The sequence below is a fragment of the Ictidomys tridecemlineatus genome, unplaced genomic scaffold (genome assembly GCF_052094955.1).
Source record: "Ictidomys tridecemlineatus isolate mIctTri1 unplaced genomic scaffold, mIctTri1.hap1 Scaffold_36, whole genome shotgun sequence".
Classification (NCBI taxonomy): Eukaryota; Metazoa; Chordata; class Mammalia; order Rodentia; family Sciuridae; genus Ictidomys; species Ictidomys tridecemlineatus.
The window spans coordinates 1,679,552-1,697,434 of record NW_027522439.1 but is presented as its reverse complement, the minus strand read 5'-3'; the positions used below and the strand labels follow the sequence as shown (position 1 = coordinate 1,697,434).

General features: G+C 43.1%; 1 pseudogene across 1 annotated transcript in view; it reads right to left on the bottom strand.

Annotated features, from left to right (window-relative positions):
* Positions 1–17,883, bottom strand: part of LOC144373353 (coagulation factor XIII A chain-like) — a 49,061-nt pseudogene that overhangs the window by 11,924 nt on the left and 19,254 nt on the right. The window contains exons 4-7 of the transcript XR_013433066.1: positions 13,118–13,292; positions 10,549–10,687; positions 6,553–6,656; positions 4,881–4,969 (exon numbers count right to left, since the gene is read on the bottom strand). The product of XR_013433066.1 is annotated as a coagulation factor XIII A chain-like (transcript). The remainder of the gene's footprint in view (positions 1–4,880; positions 4,970–6,552; positions 6,657–10,548; positions 10,688–13,117; positions 13,293–17,883) is intronic.

Here is a 17,883-nt window from a genome sequence, read left to right as displayed (position 1 = left end):
GTAGTTCTACCTCTTCAGATGGAAGGGGTAATGCTCATGTCAAATTGAGCATCTTGACACGAAATCTGATATTCTTTCCTGATGCAACACCCTCGCCTCTCTGTCAGACACAAGCACTTCCCATGTAGCTTCTGTCATTTCTCAGAGGCCCAGGAGCTCAGCAAAGGTGGGCTGAGGCCTCAGAGGCTCGAGGGTTCTCTCTGCAAACTTCCACCCACAGAATATAAACGCATCTGCACAGCTGGGAGAAGCTGAGACCTCTGCTGAGGGTGGACTTGCTTTTTTAGTTTCAGGACCCAGGACAGAGTTGACTTTGGTTTGTCAATTTTTTTCCCAAGTGGAGATAACCTCACTGAAATATCTGAGGAGAGCATGCTGCTTTGTCAGGAGCATATGGAGGCAGTGGGTGCCCAGCTGGGCCAGGAGACCTTCCTGGTACAATCACCAGTTAAACATCCCTGTGCTGGCCCTGTCCTCAGCTGGGGACTGTACTGTCCCAGGCCTCCGAGTGTGCTCTCTTGTGTTTTGTACACATGCCTTTTCGCCCAGCAGAACTGCTAGCACTTCTCTTCAATGCGATTCTAGCAGCTCGTTTGCTTGATCATATCATTCAACAATGAAAGAACAACAATTTGGTAGATACCGAATATGCTCTCAGCAGTGAGAATACAACAGATTCTACCTTCCTGATGCTTCTATTTTAGAAAGGTGAAAATAAACACCAAGGCAGGGCAGGTGGAAAAAATCAGGGCAGGTAGCAATCTTTCAAGTAGGATTGGGGAGACTGAAGACCTCTTTGAAGAGGTGACCGAAGCAGAGACCTGAATGCAGTGAGGGAACAGGACATGCAAATTTGTCCTCCACCCTCATAGGAGGAGAGGACAAACGGAGAGTGTCCCTCTCATAGGCAAAAGGACAGTGTGGGTAAAAACTCAAGAGCATGTCTGGATGCTTCCAGAAGAGAAAGAAGATCAAGAGGGCTGGAGGGAAATCAGCAAGCGGTGGGGTGTCCCGAAAGCAAAGGACTGCGTCACTCAGAAACTCTGGAAGCTTTGTAGTTAATTTAATTGTAAGGCTGCTAGGAATCTTCCCCTGGAAGATTCAGGGCAGGAGAGGGGCAACTTTGAATTTACATTTTAAAGGATAATTCTGACTGTTTTTTTTTTTTTGAGAATAGATAGGAGAAGAATAAGAGCAGGGTTAGGGAGGTGAATTAGGAGGCAACTTCAGAGAGCTCAGTGCAGTGTGTAGAGCTCAGAGGGTAAGGACGGTGATCAGGGAAATGGTTGGATCTGGGCTATTTTTAAAGGTATTTCCAACAAGATGCATGAAGGATAAGAAGAAAACTTAAAAAAAAAGATTCTTAAGTTTTATCTCTTAGTTGAATGAATGGATGAATTATTTTAGATCTGAATGGAAGATGTTTAGAAGATAAGCTGCAAGTTTTCAAACATTGACAAGTTTGAATTGAGAGCAAAGTATCTACTAAGAATCAGCTGCACAAGTTGCCACGGAGACTGGCCCAGAAGTAGGGAAGGAACAGCCTCCAGAGCTGTGGGGGTGGTTAACGAGGACCTGAGGGGCCATCAGGGCTGCTGCAAAAGTCGTCTCAGAGCCCAGAGTGCGGGCCAGAGTGTTCCCACATGCATGTACACATGCGTGTGTGGGTCTGGAATGAGATGCGAAAAGCAGGCAGCGAGCCAATCAGAAGTCAAGATGGAAGAGCAACATCTTCAAAGACAATCTGCAAAATGTCTTGCTAACAGGAGTAGCGAATTCTTCGCTAAGAACCCAAGTGTCTGCTGAGCCTGGGGACTCGGATGACCCCAGTGACAGAGGCCCTCTGCTCTCATCTCTTTAGAAGCCCTGGGCCACCCTGGGTTGGGGAGAGAAGAGGCAGGAGGACCTTCAGAGATGGAGGGACTCACCATGGTGAAGAGGGCATGAGTTGGGCAGGGGTCAGAAACCAGGCTTCAAGGGCTGGCAGAAATCTAGAAATCTAGAAGGATCACTTTCCTCCATGGAAAAAAAGAAGGGAGGATTCTCTCCATGAGCATTTCTCTAAGATAAGTCAGTGAACATGATGCTTGACCTGGTTCAGGAATGAGGGAGGGATGATGGAGACCGTGGTCACCATGAGAGGAAAGAACAGGCAAATCCTGGGACAGCAAGAGGAGGGTGATGTAGCAAGGAGGAGGGGGAGGCAGGAGCCAGCGCCACCGATGTGAGGCACACCCTGCACCCTGCCCTGCGTGCAGTCCTCCAACTCTGTTCAGCCCCCACTTCAGCCCCAGAGCTTCCCCTCCCACTGCCAAAGCACAACTCCATGGTGGGTGAGAGGGAAGTGATTATAACCTGCAAATCCCTATGACATTCCTAACACCCTGATTTATATTTAATAACAGCCCAAAGTGCTTGCATTAGCAGCCATTAGTCTGTTCGCCTGTGCAGGAAGGGCCTTCCCCTCTCTCCTTCGTCGCAGCCATAAAGCATAATAAAAAAATATCAAAAGAGGGTTTTGTGGATTTTAGAGAGATTTCCCATTAAGAGCTTCTCAGAGCATTGTAAACTATCGGATGGCAGCTGGGGAGGTTTGTACAAATCTTCAAATCCCAAAGTGAAATCAAACAGATAATATTCCAAGTACAGTCAGCCCGGTCTCCGGAGACTTCTAGAAGCTGCAATGGCGGCAGGTACAGTGCCGGGAAAGCAGCTCCTTTCATGGATTTCAGATCCGCGATTTTGCTGTCTGAATATTGGACACTTATTTTACCACCTGCTTCATTCTCCATGCTCCATGCCGCCTCCTCCTTCCCCTGCTCTTGTCCTGTGTCTTGTCATCTCTGGCAGGGAGGGGGTAACTCCGCCCCTTGGCTGGTCCCCTACCTCCAATGACAGTTCCATCCCATCCATGTGCCACAAGGCCACCAGTGCCCTGGTTCCCACTCCTCCTCAGTGAGGTCTCTCCCTGGCTTCCAAGATGAAGGACAAATCTCTCAGGACATCAGGCTTCCCAAGTGGACTTCCTTCAGTCTTCATGGTGTGACAGCCTGGGACAGCCTGGTGCCTCACTGGTACCCTGGTCTGCAGAGCGTTTGATTTGTCCTACGTGGCATTAGGATGCTCCAGTCATCCCCCTCTTTCTAAAATTCCTTCCTTCCTCTTCCTAACACTTTGCCTAAATAAGTACTAATAATCTCTCCCACGCAACCCCATGTTGCTCTGCTCCTATTACTAGGGCTACACAGATGTCCTTTGACTTATGATAGGGTTGTGCCCCAATAAGTGCATTGTAAGTTGGAGAGATCCAAAGTTGAAAATGGATTTACTACACCTGACCTGTCAAGCGCCTCAGCTGAGCATCACGGCCTTTTGGGGTTGGTTTTATTTCTCCCTGATGGGGGCTAATCAGGAGCTGCAGCTGGTGGCTGCTGCCCAGCATCACCCAAGAGGATCCTGCCAGGAAAAGGTCCAAATTCAAACTCTGAAGCATGGGTTTTACTGAATGTGCATGGCTTTTGCACCAACGCAAAGTTGAAAAAAATCACAGATGGAGCGATTTTAAGTGGGGGACCATGTGCACTTTCATGGGGTATCATCCTTGTCTGTACCTGGGTCCCCCTTTCCTCAGACAGTGCCTTGTGCTCTTTGATGTTCTGCTTCATTTCCTGGGTGCAGTTTCCCAGCTAATGCACCTCTAGGCATAAATGCAGGTCCTATGCTGACTGTACTGCTCACCTGATTAGTTTCAGGGTGCCCTCATACCACTCATGGTTCCCAACCGGAATCATGCTTCCCAAGGGCAGGAGCCTCTGAGTTCCACAGCACAGGGCCTGGCACACACTACTAATGACCATTTACTCCTTTTAGCGTACGCTGCCTGTAGCACTTACCAGCTTGAGCTGAAATCTTAGGATTAATATTTATTAGCTAGATGAGGGTGGAAAGGTCATTTAAAGACTCTTTCCTTCAATTTTCCTTTCTGGAGAAGGGGGAGAATCTTAATGCCCATTTTAAAGGATTGCTAAGAGCATCAAAGGGTAGGCAAAGTGACTACCTAGTAAGAACTCAATGCACGGGAGAGAGTGTTCAGTGTGTTTTTTGGTGCAAATATATTCCGGGGAAGTTCTGTCTCTCAGCCTTTCAAACATCCCCTCACCCCCTGGGCAGCCTCCTAGCTGAGCCTTCTTTACCTGACACCTCTTTACATTTCACTTGATTGTGGGTGCTCTCCTTGGAGCACCCTTCAATGGCTCCCTCTTCCTCTGGCCCCTACTCCGTTCTGCAATTTCAGACTCTTGACCCAAGGGTCCCATGAACCCATTAATTGGGTTGCATTTCTCCACTGGAGCAGCCCCCTTTTTACCTCCCTCTCTGTCCTCCTTATAACGAGCCTGGAGTAGTAGGATGTGGATTGCAGTGCCCAAAGACCACACTTTGTGTGTGTGTGTGTGTGTGTGTGTGTGTGTTTTGTGTTACACAGATTGCTGGGCTGGCCTGAGACGGGAGACAAATACCCTGAAACTTCCATTCATGGACTGTCTCTACCAATCTCAGTTGAGTGATCCAGTTAGTCCTTTGATTTCTCTGGAGCCATTGATACCAGTGAGTTTGTGGGCACAGAGAACTCAGCTAAGGTTAGGAGATTATTTGCTTTTGGTAGAAAAACAACTGAGAAACATCAAGGAAAGAAAACCATTAAATAAGAATTTCATTTAACATTAAGATCCTGAAGGTCGGAAAGCTGTCTAATTAGCTTTGTAAACAGGAAGCATACACCCTGTACCTGGGAATGGGGACATCACAACCTTGCGTCTTATCCTTTCGAGTGTTCAGAGGTCGGGAAGGGAAACGGTGCTTTCCTCCGGCTTTCCACTCACCTCTGCAAACACGAAGGGTGCATCAAACTGGAAGCAGACGTGGCTGTGCTTGATGGCTTGAACCGAGGCGGGGCCACACCGGTATATGCCTGGGTCACACAGGGGAAGATGGCATGAGTTTTTTCTGTCTCTAATCCTGCCCACATACTGGACAGGCCATAGCACTGAGCGTGGCACTAAAGAGACCAGGCCTTGGTTTTATCACTGATTTTCCCCACATACTTTCCCTGGCAAGAGAGGGTAGATGACCACTGTGTGTCATCAAAAGAGCTTCATAGGGATCGATTCTCAGGACTATATATAAATAAATGAAATAAAGGTCCACTGACAATTAAAAACATTTTTTTTTAAAAAAGAGAGAAACTCAACCCGAAATTGGAAGTCAGGGAAAGAACCTGGCAGCATTATTTCTGCATCTATTTTACTACCTACAAACAAAGACGAAAGTACGTTTGTATGAAGCTGTTGGCCTCCTAGGGCTTATCCCTTTTTTTTTTATTGGATTGCAGAATCACATCAGTTACACATCCACGTTTTTACATATTGCCATACTAGTGACTGTTGTATTCTGCTGCCTTTCCTATCCTCTACTATCCCCCCTCCCCTCCTCTTCCCTCCCATTTTCTCTCTCTACCCCATCTACTGTAATTCATTTCTCTCCCTTGATTTTTTTTAAACTACTTCCTGGTATGCTGGGAATGTTAATTGTCTTTGGCAGGTGTGATGTTTGTTTGTTTTGTGTTTTTGGACATCCTGGACCTATGTCAAGTTTAACTATAGAATTTGGACTTTAACTACACACCCTGGCCAATGCCCAAGCTGCATTCGGAAAGCCCGGGGTAGGGGGGGGTGGGGGGTTCATGTTTACTTTTCTAACATTCTTTAAATTTTAACCATAGTTACTAAGAGATTAGCTGCCATTCTTCTTGGAAGTCTCATGACTTACAACCCAGCACGGCAGAAAGTCTTAAACTTTCTTCCTTTCAGCCAAGTCTTAGAATACAGTGCCACTATGAATAGGTACTATTTCTGCATAAATGCATATGTATGCATTTTGCTATCTCCTATCAACACCTGAGGAAGTAGACATAGATTATCAACCATCCCCAGTTCACTAACTTTTTTTTGTATGAACTTATTAAAGAGAAATGGGGGCTGAGGGACTTATGAAAATAGAGGGTCAGACATGGCTGCCACCGCTTCATAGCGTTGGCAAATTAGAAGACCAACGTCCACACACCCAAGTTTTGAAAGGAATCAAGTGACATGAAAAAAAAAAACAGGTTCTGGAAGAACAATTTAAAGACTGATCTATAATTATTTGTCAAGTTCTTTATTTTCTTTCTATCTTTATATCCGATCACCGTGGACCAGGGAAGGCTGAACTGTATTTTATAGCCTACTAAAAATGCTTACATAGTTATTTTTTTTCCTCTTGTCTTCAAAACTGCTTATCAAAGCAAGAGTAGATGAATTATATATGTGAAGTTTTATATTCTTTTTCTGAAAGTTGTAAACTCATCAGGGTAAAGCTGACTATTGAAATGAAACTGAATCTGATTGACAGGTAGTACCTACCCTACGCCTGCCCAGACCCCAAATGCCATGCCAACGTAAAAATGGAAATAAATGTCATCAGGGGAACGTTTCCCCAAGGATGATGCAGCCTTACCGTCGCTGTTTTCCTGAGGGGTGCTGTCCACAGCCTGCCGGGCTCCAAATCCCACAGGAAGATCAGGCCTGGTCATCCACGCTTCGTTCCAGCAGTGGTAGTTCCTTAGAAAACACAATCGGAAGAGGTTAAACTTCACACCAGGTTTAGTGCTTCAAGAAATCCAAAAGCCCTAGGTGTGGTGGCACATGCTATAATCCCAGCTGCTCAAGAGGCTGAGGCAGGAGGATCTCGAGTTCAGAGCCAGCCTCAGCAAAAGCGAGGTGCTAAGCAACTCAGTGAGACTTTGTCTCTAAATAAAATAAAAAATAGGGATGGGGTGTGGCTCAGTGGTGGAGTGCCCCTGAGTTCAATTCCCGAAATCTACTCCCCCACCCACCTCTCCCTGCAAATAATAATAATAATAATAACAATAATCCCAACGTGACCCCACACATTTGCCAGCTTCACATAATTGGAATGGACTACGTTAAATCTGGGGATTCCTGGAAATAGTCTGGACCCCAGGCTTGAGTTTGCTGGGCAGATCTGCTCCTGTTGGCACCCCATGCAGGGACTTCCAGGTCTGGCTATGGCTCTCCCTCCACTAAGACCAGCTTCAAGGTCACCCAGAGATATTTCAATCAGTGTGTTTAACAGTTTTGATCTCAACCATTTTCTTCTGCCTAACGGAACAGTTCTTGCTCTATGCTCTAGGAAAAGGGGATACTGACTGAAACAGAAACACTTATCATTTGAATTTCTTGTACATAGCTTCAACTATAAAAAGCATATTCCTTTGTAGCAATTAATAAGCAATACATACTTGTATTTACAGTCTTAGGTCATTGCCATAGAAACTATAACATCAGCTCCTGATGCTAATTCTCGACCATTTGTGGCCATTCCCATCTGGTGCTCAACGGGAAGAACAGGTTGTCAGGGTGAATGTCTCTACCCTTTATCAAAGGTGGGCAACCCAGGAGGTAAGGGCCAGGCAAAATTCCACAGAACTTTGCATATGACCCTTGAAGCAAGAACATGGAATAAAATGTCATTGTGAATTGTATTATTATGTCTTTGAAAAGATTTGAAATTATATGATCGCTCAGAATCAAATGAGAGCACATTAACCTCTGAGCACTATGGAAAATGTTCATATAGTAATAACGATTTAATGATGGCGAGAGGGACTTACAGCCATCTTTGTTTATAGCACTGATGAATTTCAGATCCAACAGCCACCATTCTGTCCCGAACTGTCCTTGCACATGGTCCCATCTCTCCTGAGAGTGTAGCTCAGTTCTTTCTTTTTTTGGAACCAGGAACTGAACACAAGGGTGCTTAAACCACTGAGCCACATACCCCTCCATTTTCAGTTTTTATTTTGAGACACGGTCTCACTAAGTTGCTTAAAGCCTCGTTAAATTGCTGAGGCTGACTTGAACCTGCAATCCTCCTGCCTCAGCCTCCTGAACTGCTGGGATTAGAGGGGTGTGCCACTGCACTTGGCAAGTGTAGCTCATTTCTGATCGACTCAATTAAGAGATACTAATTTAACTCTGCACCCACTATGCACTGAGCAGCTTGCTAGGTGCTGGAGAGTCTGAGATGATCATGACATAAATTCCTACCCATAAAGAATGGAGGAATGACAAAGGTGCACCCCACTTGGCAGCGCGTTGTAGGTCTGCCGAGAGGTGTAGAGGAGAGTATCTATGTAGTTAGAGCAGAGATGGGGGTGACCCGTGCCCTAGGGAGGGTAACTCAAATTTAAAAAAAAAAGAAACAATTGTTGAAGTGACGCTTGCCAAAAAGGACACTCACTTGGGGTGCCACTGGTTTCAGGCAGGGACTGTCTTGGGGCCTTAGGGAAGACCTTCCAAAGTGAGAATTGTCTGAGTCCCAGAACCTAAAGGGGAATGGAGTAGATGGGCACAGGGAGTAAAGCAAAGTCGTGGAAGCATGAAATTGCAACTGTGGTGTGTGTGGGGAACTGTGTGCTGGTGGTTGGAGTGTGCTGTGGGGTGGCCCCAAAAAAGTGACCATAATTAGGGTGGGCAGGCAGTCCCCGCAAGTAGTACACCCAACAATCCTTTGTTCCAGGCGCAGCTCCAAAACCTTTGTGTATATTAGCATATCCCATGGTCCCTGCACCATATGAGTTCTATTATAATTACCCCCAGTTTACCAGGAAAAGAAGCTGAAGCACAGAGAGGTTAAGAACCTTGTCTTAGGACACGCAGCAAGTTAATAGTAGAGCTGCCAGGTCTATTCTCTCAATCTCTGAGTAATCCAGTAGGTGAGGATATGATTGTGAGATACTCTTCCGTCAAGTTAACAGTTGTGCTTTAGATTTAGGTAATAAGAAGCCATTGGAATCATTCAAGAAGGAGAGTGAACTTTGCAAATCTGTGCTTGTGGAAGTGGATGGAGAGGCCAGAGTGGAGACAGAGCTGACTCGTTCCACCCAAGGCCCTCCCACTCTGAAGTGCTGCAGTGGTCTGCCATGGACCAAAACTTTCAGTACAGGGATGGCTGTCACCATGGAGAGGGAGAGAGCCATCTGAATACTGGCAGGGCTCCAGGGAGTGCGAAGGCTTTGTCAGACTAAGATTCTGAACAAAGAAGGAAGAGCAGAAGGTTTGTGCTGGGGGTGGTGGGCGAGGGTGGGTGGCCAGCTCAATGGTGGACACACTGGACATTGCCTGCCAGTGGGAAATCCAGGAGATGTGACCCAAGAGGCACTTGTGCATATACTTGTGGCACCAGATTGAACACAAAGGAAGTCACTTGGGGTCCTTATGGATGGTGAAGGACGTGGAAAGAAGGGGTGGCGGCCGGCACATGACACAATGCAAGAAGACAGCTTTGATTATTTAGATGAGGAAAGACCTCTTGTGGAGGGGAGAACTGGGAGAGAAGCTGTGGGAATAAAGAGGCTCAGATTCCAAGAGTGCAAGAGGATGAGCCAGGAGCGTTCCGCTGGGCAGGTGTAGGAAGCAAGGCAGGGTCTGTTGGGCCAGGAGAGAGGCGCAGGTGGGATTGGGGTCAGTGTGGATCCCTTAGCAGGAGCAGGAGGCTGGTTGCCGCCTGAGAGCTACTCTATCTCTGCTCTGAAGCTGGAGGGAAGTTGTGCATGTTAAATAATGTGTGTGCTAGCCTCCTTCCAGGACAGCAAAGAGTGCCCCAGCACACAGAGGGATCCAGGGGAAAATAGCAGTAAGCCATTTGCAATCCCGAGTGGACATCGTCCTGCCTCCTCTACAATCTTGGGTGTTTGGATACCCAGGCTTTCTCTGTACCCCATCACATCAGAATAATAGGCTCCAGGGTGTCCTTATTTAAATTCAAGTCTCCTTGACAAGGATAGCCCAAAATAAGATAAATATGCTTTGTACTTCAGATCTTCAGATCTCAAGTAAAGACTTTCATTGAAGATATTTCTTTTCAAATGACCAGAGCTGGAGAAAAATTTTTTGTTTGCTCATTATGACATTGAATTGGTGACACGATATTTCCTTTCCAGTTTCAGTTGTGACTGAGAACGTTATCTGTGTTGAGGATCGGAGAGTTTTATAGTAGGATCAGGAACTTGCAGGCATGGGGTGAGGTGGAAGAGAAGTGACATCTCCTGGTGGGGCTGGACTTGACCAACCGGGGCCAAGCCAGTGGCTCAGCTCCCAGGCTGGCCATGAGCAGGGCAGAGGGGGCTTCCTGCACAGCTGTGGGTGCATCTTGCATTGTGCAATATTTTGTGCTCGGGGATGGCTCAGGGAAATGCCACAAGGATTTACTTTTGGCAGATCTAACTCTGTGTACACATGCTTAACTGCCTGTTCAGTCACTTTTCTAATTTATAAGCTTAAAAATAAATTCGACAATCAGACATTTCTGCCTAGGGTATTGAATAATTCTTAAAATAGAAGAGAAAGAAACGTTAGAGTCTGTCTTGTGGTAAGCGTGTAATGTCACTCTAAATTGATAACAGACAAGGTCCTTGTAAATCGAACTCACCACACTGAATCCTTGGTGAGTTTGTTACTGATGCTCCCGTCTTCTTCCAGGAAGATGTCCATCTGCAAATTGGCATCATTATCGTGGGCTGAGAAATAGTTGGTGATGACTCTTGCTGGAATTCCAAGACATCGCAAAACTACAAGGAAAGAGCCGTAGTCAGACATATCACCAGTATTTAAAGAATGCATAGTAGAAGGTCCTTCTGCACATGAGACTTTCTCAAAATAAAACTTCTTTGGACATGTTCTCAAATGTTCCACACTGAAGAAAAGTGATGTGTCCAACCCTCCTGGGGACCCCAGAGAGACATCTCACTGTGTGATGCTTTAGAATTTTAGTGGGTTATTAAATGAAGCCCACTAGCATGCAATTCCAACAACAAGGTTCTAATAGTTCATATTTACTTAGTTAATGGTTCCTTATTTCTGGAAATAATATAATAATTTAAGAAAACCACAGCCAATAGGAAGTTGGGAATTTACAAAACGATTCTTCAGTGGGGTTTCTCTTCCTGGCTGGAGTTCACTCTAGTGACACTCATTGGAGGGTGACACCACAGATTCATTTTAATTGTTGGATAATAAATTGCCTGGATGCAGCTCTTGCCATATGTACCTATTGATTAAACTTAATCCAAATGCCCTCCCTGGTTCCCAGGACGCCAGACATCAGGACTCATTGAAAATAATTCAGCTGACAATTTTAAGATTAATGACTTGTTTTTTTTCTCTTCCTTCAGAATAGTTTAGCATTTTTAAACAAAGGCTATGTGCCTCCTTCAACAGAACAACCTTGGGAATCCAAACCTGAGCCTGGTAGAGACTCAAGGGTCCCCTTCCTTAAAAGACTTCATCTTAACACCCCAAACAACGTCAATGGCACTCACCCCTGGCTTTTGACACCCACCTGCCTTGATTGATTGGCAGTCCTTGTGCACCCAAGGTCTTACCAATGAAATGATCCTTCCTCTCATTCTATTTCTGGTGGATTCTAATGTGAGTTGCTGGCCGCTAATTCGTATTATCACAGGCCGAGGCTTGTTCTAGAAAACCTGCTACCCCTTCCCTGCAATTTCCCTCTTCAATTCTACTCCTTCTATGACTTTATTTCTATTGTATGTTTCTGCATCTTCTTCATAGAAGACCAAGGCCTGTTTTCTGCACAATGGGACAGCCTTTGTATACAGAAGGCATGAGTGGATATGGTGAAATGCTCACTATTTTATCTGGCTCTAAGCTCCCCCAAATCGAACTAGTATAGTGATAGTAGGCATGGGGAGGACTTGGGTCCATTTTATTTTTTCAAGAATCATTTCACAAGAGTGGCTGCCTGTGTTGGGCACCTTCTCATCATCTTGGCCTGCAAGTTGTAGGAGAGGGAGGGTCTCCTTCCAATCTTCAGACCATCATGAAGTTCAAGTTTCTATCTAAAATTTGAAAGACCAACACTTCTAAGAGACTGACTTTTGTCTATTATTGCTCCCAAGAAATACATATTCCTTTAGCCCTTAGCTATCATCAAAAGGTTAAGAAAATATTTTTATTCAGTCGATGCCACCCGGAAACAGAACAGACAAAACAAAACTTAACAGTCTTAGATCATTGACCAAGTGAGTGCCAGACTGTTACAACTTTGAACTAAAATAGGTGGATTTTAACAATCATTTTAAAAAATGGCCTTGCCTTGGCCGCCAGCTTCTCTTTTATTTCATTTAAAAATGAAAAGTACGTAAAGAGCATAATGTTTCTCCAAGGCTGTAGAAGAGGCATGCGAATAAAAATCATTACCAATGATGAAAACATACTGAAATAAATGTATTTTTTAAAATATTCACTGAATTAACTATAACATTTTCTGGGCCAAGGGAGGCAAATGCCATCTTGAAAAATGATTCACAAGACTAAAGAGGATAATTCTGCTTCTATCTATTTGGCTCTACAGATTGGATGTTGGGTGGATTAAACACTGGAGAGGCAACCGAGAAGGTAAAGATTGTTCATTACTTTCTGATATCTAATTGCTCAGGGGCCCTGAGACTTACGTGTAAAGATGAAGATGAGACCACCTGCCACAATCCTTTTCATAATTGGGATTAAAATTAAGTGAATAGACTTTCAAACTTCTCAATGATATGCAAGCAAGCAAATAAACAGATTTACACAACTTCTCAATAACAAATAAGTAATATACATATGTGCATGTATATCATAATTAGTTTTTTAAAAATTTTTTAGCCTTTTAAAGGTATGGTTTCTGGGAAGAAAATGGCTCCTACTTCCCCCTACAGCCTCACTTGGCCCCTGTGACACTCCACGGCCTTGGGTGTTATGATGGATTATGCAGGATACAGTCCATCATTCTTTCCATAAAGATTCTGCAGTCAGAGAGCTATGAGCATATTTAGCCCAGTACGATTTAATTATGCATTGACTACATCCCAGAATAGTCACCCATTAATTCTATAGCGCCAACGGGGACTGCTCAGTCCCTTTGCCAGGTTATAGATAAAATGTTTTGAAGTAAAATTTCCTTTGCATTAAAAAATATTACTCAGCTGGATACTTACATGTGTTAAAAACACCAGCAAAAACCCAGCATTGGCCATACCGGACTGGGTTCACAGAGCTCCTGTATTCCAATAGAATGTCAACGCTTCCAGTTCAGGCTGATGGGGGGACTCTATAGGCATAGATATTGTCCCATGATCCAACGAGGACACCTTCATCATCTTTGGCATTAATCTAAATGAGGCAAGGAGAGACAAAAAGAAAGAAAGGTCATTTTGATGAGTCCCCTCCACGCTACGGCACTGGGCAATCTAAAGTTTCTGGCGCCTTCTGTGTGTCCTGCGTGATGCAAACAGTTCCACTTTTCTTCAATTCACCATTATGTTGCCAGAGAAAACTAAGTATGCAAAGAGGAGGCCAAATAACCAAGAGTCTCTCTTAAATGGCACAATATTAAAGCAGAGTAAGGCTGAAGGGCAGGTAGGAAGAGTTCTCCACCTATGATTTGGAGAATTTATACCTAGGGAACGTGATTTGTTCTAGAATAGTGCTGAGATTGACCAGAAGAAGAACTGCAAAAGAAAAATACTCAAAGGGATATTGTGTTGGTGGAAGAAGAACTCAAAACTGATGAAGGAGAAATCAGTGTTCTAATGGGCTTCTACTTCTATGATGGGCAGTAAAGAATTGAACAAGCTAACAGATGTTACCATAAGAACCATGGTGGGTTAATAGGAAAATAGATTCCCATGAGTGACTTATAGAGATTTTTTATTTATTAAAAAACATTTTCCTAATGATTATTTAAAGTGGTTTAAGCTTTATAGTTTTGTTAAAAGGAATTTCTGGGATGCTATATTTTTGATATGGAGGACATTTAGGCAGAGAGTGGCAAGATGGAAAATTACAGAAAATTCTGCCACACAGACTGTAATCCTTTAGGAACAGCAGACCTCAAGTGCATGAGCAAAGACCTTTTGTGTTTATTCAATAAAACTAAAGAAAGCCAGGAAGTATCAGTTGTGAGACAACCTGCCAGTATCTCTGAGCTCTGCTGAATCTACCTCTTTTGATGTAACTTTCATCACATTTGATTATAGTCAGAAGAGTCTAGGTGGAACAGAGAAATTTTTTTCTAAAAATAAGTGCTACTTCAACAATTTTTATAATTGACAATATTTTTTATAATTGACATGATGTTGTTTAAAGTCTGGCTACTCAAAGTGTGGTCTGCGGACCAGCAGTTTGGGCATTCTATTGGAGTCAATAGAATCCGTAAATTCTCCCTGAACAAACCTATTGAACAAGAAAGAATCTGTATTTTAACAGGATCCACTGGGGGTTTGTGTGTACAGCAGTTTGAGAAGCATAGGTCTGGATTATGCTGAAAATATTTTAGCAAACAATGCAAAATATGATTTGAATATTGTGCATTTGGATTATGAAAGTCATACATGAAATGTTGAAATATGGTGAGTTTTTATGTATTTGCTGCCTCACCAACTAAGAGCACAGCCTGAGCACCTACCCAGACCTTTCTCCTTGGCTTGATGCAATTAGTGGGAGAGGAATCTGTCTTCCTCACTGGCTCCTGAGTTTACGGAGATCAAAGACAAAATCTACGCCCTTCTGAATTCCAACAAATATTAGCAAAGAATTGGTACTTCAAAATAGTTCAGTAATCTCTTGTATATTCAACAAGCATATAGGCATTGTACATTGAAAATAATAAAACCAGGTCCCTGGAAGAGATGCAAAAGAAACCAATCAAATGAAAGTAAAGATTACTGCTGGGTGCAATGGTGCCCACCTGTAATCCCAGTGGCTTGGAAGGTTGAAACAGGAGGATCATGAGTTCAAAACCAACCTCAGCAAAAGAGAGGTGCTAAGCAACTCAGTGAGACCCTATCTCTAAGTAATATACAAAATAGGGCTGGGGATGTGGCTCAGTGGTCAAGTGCCTCTGAGTTCAATCTCTGGCTACCTCCTCACTCCGCCCAAAAGAAGGGAAGTAAAGATTACGATATTTAGATTGGAAAACATATAGGTAGAGTGGAACCCAAAGCGAGGAGTAATCGGTTGGAAGGGTGAGGATGTTAGGGGTTTAGTAGAGGAGATGATATTGTTAGCTGATCAGAAAAGGCCATCCACATAACATAGTGGAAAGAGTTCAAATAGCACTTGGAATCCTAAAACCATATGTCAGATTCAGGGACCCCTTATGGGTACTTGTAAGTAAACAATATAGGATGGCATAGAAAACACTAACAGAAAACACTAACAGAAAACACTTAGATGTTCAAGCATCTTCTTCTGTGAGGAACACACTCTCCATTAAAATGTGAGGTTTACTCTAGCACCAAGTGACTTTTCCCAAGAAGGGTCCTTTTGCAGAGTGCAATCTAGAAAAAAACCTATTCAATTCCATCTAAACATACTATTTTCCCCTCCATCCAGACAGGTCAGACGTCAGTTGGGTGAACAAGTGTTTTGGTAACTACTCAGTTAATGTATTCAATGTAGAAAAAATATACTTTCATGGTTTTTGAAAGACCTGTTCAGCCAGTTCTAAACTCATGCCTTTGATGTGAACTTTGACATTAGCCTGTGGATCCCTGAAATGACTGAGGTTTAGAAGGGTTTTTAGGCCATCATTTTGTCTTTATTCACCAACAGTAATTCTTCTTGCAGACAAACCAATTACTAAAATATCTGTATGTATGATAGTGAAGCCCAGGAGAGTGTTGGTAGACTATAATGTGGTCTGGTCTTTGTGGGCAGGCAGCTCCAGATTTGAACTCACAATACTTTTCCCTTATCATTGAGAAACAGAATAGGATCTATGCATCCCAGAGGTAAAAGTTCCTAAACTGTGGACTGGTTTTCAAATAGATAGCCATAAATTATAAGAGCTATTTATAGCATAAGGCTGAACTCGATCAGCTAAGGGGAAGAGTAAGAAAAAAAAAGCTCACTTCTCTATAGATATTTTAATTGTTAATGCTGAGTGCTTCTCCTGTTGCTAGACAAATCACAACTCTCATTTATTAGCATTTGCCCAGATTAGCTACTGTTTTCTAATTAGAACATTGATTTCTAACGAGCTCAGATACTGAAAGAGATAAATCTTAAGTGACAGATGGAAAGGGTTAAAGTAATCTCTCCTTCCCCAAACAACAGAATATATGTGAGGGACACTTCAAGAGCATGCTGGTACTTCAAGGATATGTCACAGTTGGCTGCTGTGATATTATATTGTCATATCAGCCTTTGACCAATGGCAGAATGAAATGTCTTGGTCTTGGGTTACCAGTGGTCAAGCAGACCATGTGAAGAAGCATTATTTAATTTCATTAAGGTTGCACTGGTATTGACCCCCACATCGTGCCTACAGAATTCGAAATTTGAAAAAACAGCCTCCTCCCCATTACTACCAGGAACCTCAGTGGCATAACAAACACAATGCAATCAACTTTAAAACCTGGAGCCAAGAGAAAATAATAATTTTGGAGTGAAGCAGACAGGCAGCAGAGCTCAGATCCATCAATTCCTTACTGGTGAGTCAACAGAATCTTGAGGCTTAAAATTTATCTTTCAAAATCTGGAAAGAAACAAGCTGAATTAAAAAATTCCAATCCTTTTCTTGTTCCAACCAGAATCGTGGAAATAATGCTTGTTGAGAATAGGAAACGGGTTTGCACCTCAAAAGAGGTGGAAACTCTGGGGCTATGATGGGAAAATGATAAGAAGCCCAAGAGAATCCCCTATGGCAATGGCTCCACCTCCACTGAGGGGGGTGAGTTCTGGAGAGAGGATTCAACAGAATCTTAAAAGAAAGAGCAGAGTCCAAGAATTCTAATGAAGATTGCCTTCCTCTCAGATAATCTCCCTTTCTCTCTCTCCAATCTCTCTGTGGGTATTAAAGAGTAGGGAGAATGTAGCACACTGGCCTCAAACTAGTTCAGAGGAGAAATCCAATCAACCTCAGATTGAAAAGAGAGTCAAGATTTCATCTCTTTAATCTAGAGTTCTTCTATTCCTCCCATGCTCCCCCTCCCTACCCCACTATGAATCAGCCTCCTTATATCAGAGAAAACATTTGGCATTTGTTTTTTGGAGATTGGTTAACTTCTCTTAGCATTATCTTCTCTAACTCCATCCATTTACCTGCAAATGTCATCTAGGTAGGGCAGGGTGGGAGGGGAAGGGAGGGGACATGGGGTTAGAAATGATGGTGGAGTGTGATGAACATTATTATCCAAAATACATGTATAAAGACATGAATTGGTGTGAATATACTACGTATACAACCAGAGATATGAAAAATTGGGCTCTATGTGTGAATAAGAATTGTAATGCATTCTGCTGTCATATATAAATAAAAAATTAATAAAAAATAAAGATGCATAGTAGTATCAAAACAAACAAGTAAACAACAACAACAACAAAAGATTCCATCTCTCAGAGCAAATAGGATCCCTGGAGAAGATTTAGGCAAATATTAACACAAACCAAAGGAAAAAATACAGTAAGGGGGTAAGGGTAAAGTAGAGAAGAGACAGAGACAGAATGAAAAAAAATTATACACAGAAAGGGAAAGCAATTAAGAGACACAAAGAATTTTCTCACAATCTCTTAAGAGGTCACAGCTCTAAAGGAACAAATTAAGGATCAAATCGTATCATTGGAAGGCTAATAATACGTAATTAACTACAAGAAACAGGAATAAAAGCACCACTAAAAATAAAACTAATGACATAATTAAAAAAATTCTAATGAAAAATGCAAGCAGATGATGCTAGAGAGAAGCTAATAGTTATTGAAG